This window comes from Helobdella robusta (assembly GCF_000326865.2).
Source record: "Helobdella robusta unplaced genomic scaffold HELROscaffold_15, whole genome shotgun sequence".
Classification (NCBI taxonomy): domain Eukaryota; kingdom Metazoa; phylum Annelida; class Clitellata; order Rhynchobdellida; family Glossiphoniidae; genus Helobdella; species Helobdella robusta.
Genome location: NW_008703839.1, coordinates 2,203,846 through 2,210,268, shown reverse-complemented (window position 1 = coordinate 2,210,268; position 6,423 = coordinate 2,203,846).

Here is a 6,423-nt window from a genome sequence, read left to right as displayed (position 1 = left end):
ATGCATATATGCAATCATCAAAACTAAAACTTCATAAAAAAAACTGACCAACCTGATGATGATTCATTCGGAATCGATATATGGCCTTATTTGCAGCATGAATTCAAAAAATAAGTTTATTTTGAATTTTAATAAACTAAACGTTCACCAAAAAACTTTAGTGAGAAAAATCGAAAAAACGAACTACAAACATATTAACGCCAAACATTCGGTAGAATTTATAGAATATTGTAAATATATATATATATATATATATATATATATATATATATATATATATATATATATTTTTGTTTTATTTCTTCATTTGTTTTCGCGTTCACAAGTTGTATTGCAGAAGCTGCGGTAGAGAGTAGCATACACAAAACTAAAAGAAAGCTCTCTTCCTCTTTCTTTTTTCTTTATCTGCCTTTGTCTTCATGCATGAAATATGTATTTATTTATATATGTAATGGCGAGGTGTCTTCCTGAAGTATGAAATAATTTCTTCAACTTTTGTTTTTTAACGGCTCAGTAAAAGTAGAAGAGTGACTGTGAGAAGAGGGATGGATGTTTGAATTGCCACCGTGCCATCATCAAGCTAACTTTTTGAATTTTACACATTTCTTCAAATTTGCAGTTTTCGACATTGCGATCCTCAGCATTATGATGAGTCTGCATTATTACAGAATAAATGTTGTATGTCCTAACTTCAGTGTTTTCAAACAATATAATTCCTTCTGTGGATTTGTGGCACCATGCCATCATGCAATTTTTTTCATTCGTTATATTTTTTTACACTTGACGTCATTGTCACTTTCATCATCATTGTCACTTTCATCATCATCGTCATCGTCGACATCATCGTCATCATTACTTTGTCATTATCATTATCAGCAGCGTCATCTTCTTGGTCATCCCCATCCGACCATTCATCAAAGCATGATTCATCTCCACAATTTATTTTTCCTTCTTTACCAATCTGCCTCATCAAATCTTCACATCATTATCATCATCATTAATGTGAACCCTACAAACATCACCAACATCGCAGTTTTCATATACATTGAAGCTATATCATCATTATAACTTATCAGAACTTAAATCCTCACAAGAACCAGACATTTTTTTTAGTTATTTTGACTATGAACGTTTACATTTAACTTTCCTCATAAAATTATTTTACGTAAGTATATTTTTAGCGTTTTTTAAATCTTCGTTACAAAATCAACTAATTTTTAAAATATAAACTGTGAACGTTTGTTTGTTTTGGAAATTTAAAAAACTTCACAATATGAAGTGAGCAAAAGATGCAAAGATATTTTTGTTGCATGGTTGAAATAACGTGCAATTATGGAAATAAACTGCCATTCACACACTTTTTATTAAAACTTCTGAATATATTGTCGTAACTCTTAGACTCTCGTAACCACCAACACCAAGGCAATAACTTCAATGATCTCTATATTTCTAACACCAGTGTTGTAGCTGCCAACGATCGTTAAGTGTTCATTATTCCGTAGGTTAAAGATTTCCGATAGATGAAGGCAACTGCTTCGAACGCAAACTTTGTTGAACGTTTATTTGAAACATCAAACAAATCCAAGTAACTACATAAATCACTTTTACGACTTCGCTTGAAACCTCGCTTGAAACCTGACCTGCCACCTGACCACTCCGCTGGGAACCTGACAGTTTCCTGCATCTACGCAGGACCTATATACAGCCTCAGCGGTAGATTTTTACGATCAAAAAATTACAAATATCATTTTACGATCCTCTATCCAAAGATTACAAATATCGCAAAGATAACAATAGTTAGGATAATAATAACGCTCAATTTGATCATTCCGGTGGTTATAACAATACGTTACATGAGAAACAAACATTCAAGTGCTTATATGTGTTAATATTTGTGCAAGTATATAACCAGGTAATAAACAAAAAAGCTGGTAAACACAAATATGTAACACAATATAATTCCCAATGAGAGCTGATTTGTAGTTTTAGTATTCAATTTTTGTCAATTGTGCTTTCGATTGTCGATTGTCAAAACTAGTTGTTGGGGACAGCCGAGTGTGTGTTACAGCGTTTCTTTCAACCACCGACAACTCTGTTAGAAGATCTCTGCGTCATCACTCTTGTGATTTTCATAAAAAAATTGTATTTATGTATCACTGTTTCACCATAAATTCTGACTTTCGAAAAATGTTCTCCTCAAAAAACATTTCGTATGTTTGACTCAAACCTCTTTTTGTTCTTTCTTTTACAGCGTCGTCAAAATACAATATTTTAATCTAACCTCATACGGCAAACCATATTAATTATTACGATTAGACGATTATAATCTATAATCATACCTCTTGCTATCCTTAGATAGTTTAGTCATTTATTTATAAATGCCAAATCATATTATTATTACCAGTCAAATTTTATTTTTTTTACTTCAATGTCCATGCTTCTTTCAAATTCAAATTAAATTCAAATTCCTTGTTTGTTTTTTTTGTTAGTTGAGGTTTCAAATCTGGATGTGGTTTTCTAGTGCACCAGATTGCATTCCTGTGCTGCCAACTGCTTCCAACTATAATGATGAACGAACATGCAGTTACACTTCTCGCATACAATCAAATATTTGCTTATATTAACTTGCAATTCATCACCAACTGCAAAAAATCTGAAAAATATAACTGTATATTATAGATATATGTATGTATGTATGTTATGTATGTTTATATATAAACCCATGGGGATTAGACTGTAAAACGTTAACAAAGGAAAGATATTTTCCTTGATAAGTTTCTTGTCATTTCTGTGACAAGAAGTTCATTTGTATTTGTATGGAGTGAAGAAGTGTGTGAATAACATTTGTGGTTGACACGTTGGATTAATGTGAATGGGAAGTTATGTTGTTCAATGCCGAGTGCTGCTGAGTTCAACGCCTTTCATTCTGCTCGTCATTTAATGTTGTCACTTAACAATTACAGTATTTCCTATTTTTCAAATTACTGTTACAATTATTATTTACGCACAGGCACTCACACACCCACTAACACGAACAATCACATACATGGATAGGGATACATGCATCCATAAATGGTAATATGTAAACATAAATGCAACATACATCTGTGCATACATACATCCATGCATACATACATAGATACGTACGTATATCCATACGAGTATGTAGTATCCATACGTGCATGTTTACTTGATGATATTAAGTTGTCATTTAGAAGAGCTCTTCTAATTTATATATAATTTATCCCGAGTGCAGGAAATGTTCAAACGGGGATCAAATTTCCGAATGCCAAGCAAATGGAAAGACATAAAATTTGGCACAACGTTCAAGTATGTGCCAAGCGTACAATGGAGATAATAAATTCCTTCTAATCCAAGTGCTTCTGCTAAATAATTTATTCATTTCATTCAATGCCTTATGCTTTCAGTGAAACGACGAACAACAACAGTAATAACAATTATCTGGCTTGAATGCACTCGTGAATATCAAAGTTGGACTAACAAGTAGTTCCAATGATGGGACTGTTCAAAATGAAATTTAATCTAAACAGACTTTGAATGAAGATGCCATATGCAAACTGAAAACGAAACTTGAAAAAAGTTGAAAATTAATTTTGAAGTTATTTTTATGTTGTTATTATTATTATTAGTAATTTTAAATGTTGATGGTGGATATCGTAGAGGTGAGCGGGAATTGAAATTTGGTCCCTCTCATTTTTGTTTGTCATTATTCCCGATTCCTTCCCGAATTCTTAGTTATGACAACTTTCCCATTTTTTAACTCAATCCTGCGTTTTCCATCTAGTACCTTATCATTCCCATTTTTTATTTCTATTTTGCAAATTTTTGAACACCAAAAACAAAATTTTTTTCAAAAAGCAAATATTAAGAAAGTGTCTTTAGTACAAAACAAAATAAAAATTCAAAAGTTCTAATGAATATTAAAGCAACGATAATAGATTTCAATTATAATAATTAGAACCATTTTATGCATGTTTATGAATATTCATACTATGCGAATTTCTAATGACCAAAAATGTTATTTTTATTCCTATTAACCTTAAAATTTCCATTCCCAAAAATTAGGTTTTACAAATTTCCGTGGTAATCCTATGGGAAGCCTGTGCTCACCTCTAATTTAAACAGGACACCATTGTAACAAAATAAAATAATTCAGCATCAGCACCGTAATCATCTTTCTGATAAAAACTTTTCGTTCGATTTTTCACAAGAAAACACTTTCTAAAGAACGCATGTTAATTTATTGAGGCATGTTTCGCCACACAAACAATGCGGGGATGAAAAAGAATTAAAAAGTACAAAGGCTGAATGCATCGCTATTGATAGCCCTAACGAGATGAAATCTTTTAAAAAAGTTTCCGCATCGTTATAAAATGTGGGTGCAATGTATCAGTGGCATGAGACGTGTACATGCAGATGTTACGGTTGAACTGTACGAGGCAAGTTGAAGAAGACATTGGTATTGCATTCATCTGATAAAAATCAACGCATGAAAAGAAATCACGTCTAGAAAGAAGTTTGAAGGAAATTAATTATAATTAAATTAAATAATTAATTAAATTACAAGTGGTTCACGTGTAAAACGTTTTTCAATAGTGTTTCTTCAAAACTTATTCAATGCATATAGCTTGAATAACAACGGATACTTTATCTAATGTAATTATTATAGAACGTTTGTATTCACAAGTTGAATCAGACAGTTATGCAAGTCCTTGCGAATAACGGAGTGTTTTAAAGTAATTTTACGTTATCCTATCCATCAATTCAATGAACATCATCGTTTCGTATAAAAAAAACTCAACTATGGAGTCCGATAATTGCAAAAAACTTTAAAATACCCCGATGAATGTACATCGGCGTGTAATTAAATGATCTCGATGATGCAAGATTTTGAGACAGGCAAAAATATTGTGCTTCTGTCTCCAACCTACATATTTCCACAACACATTTCCACAAGAACATACGAAAATCTGCCTGACACAGTCACAATCATTTGAAATGCATGGCATACATTGACTGTTTTTACGACTTTTTGACGATAACCTCAATTTTCCTTTTAGGGCTTTTTTGAAACATTTAAAAATTGCTCATGGTTTGATAAATAGATTGTGATTTTATTGAATCGTTTCATTTTCTAGTTAAAATTTTTAAGAAAATAAAAATTTGTTCGTAAAACTTGAATGTCCCACTTAATTCTGTACAACAATTTGACAACTGACTCAACTTGAAATGCCTTGAATATTGAAAAATAAATCTCTATAACCTGATTTATTGAATCTGGCAGAAAACGTTTTTCATTGATTGAAAATTTAAAACAAAATTTCCGCTCACGTAATAATAGCAAGAGAGATGTGTGGGCGTTCTTGGGGAAGGAATTTATTTTTAGTACAAAATTTCATGGCCGTGAGAGTTTCCAGAATTTAGTAGTATTATTTTCATCATTATTATTTAACGCTTGGCTACTTTGCGACTGCTGCTGGTTGACGCTGGTGGCTGTGCTACTCTGCAGCCAGACTGACTGCCCCCCATCTCAATTTTTTTGTCTTACTGTCTTGCCTTTGTATATAAATGCTATTTTTACAAATACAACCACCACTACCACCACTACAACTACTGCTAATACTACTACTACTGCTAATACTACTACTTTTACTACTACTAGTAGTAATAAGTAGTGGTAGTAGTAGTAGTAGGGTATTAGTAATAGTAGTAGTAGTAGAAGTAGTAGTAATGATAGTAGCAGATGAAATTTTAGTGGCAATAATGTAATCAGTATTACTGCTATCACTTTTACTTCTATTCTACGAGGTTTCTACTTTTTACTACTACACCTTATATTACTAAAACTATTACAACTAAAATTGTTACCTAAACTAGCCTAACCTAACTTGGTATAGTTATATTATCAGTAATCCCACTACTAGGGTCATTTCCGTTTCAACCTGCCTCCATCTTCCATTCACCACTACAATTACTACTCCAGTATCCTAGTATCCGTGCAGAATTATCAGTGATAGATATCCACAAAGCCATCCCAACGCGATAATTAGGTTAGGAAATGAAAATTTCTTCAAGTAGGGACCCTTCAGATGAGATTGTTGTGCTTTGAAAACCTTAACCGACTCATCGCGTGTTTCTTGTTTTCAACTTTTTTTCAAAATTAAAAACATAACTAAACTTTAAATTACTTTTAATATTTAATTTAATTTTATTTCAGGTATTGGAGCGAAAACAGGTAAATAATTTAATTGATTATTCCATTTATTCGTTTATTCGTTTATTCACTCACTCACTCACTCACTCACTCACTCACTCACTCACTCACTCACTCACTCACTCACTCACTCACTCACTCACTCACTCACTCACTCACTCACTCACTCACTCACTCACTCACTCACT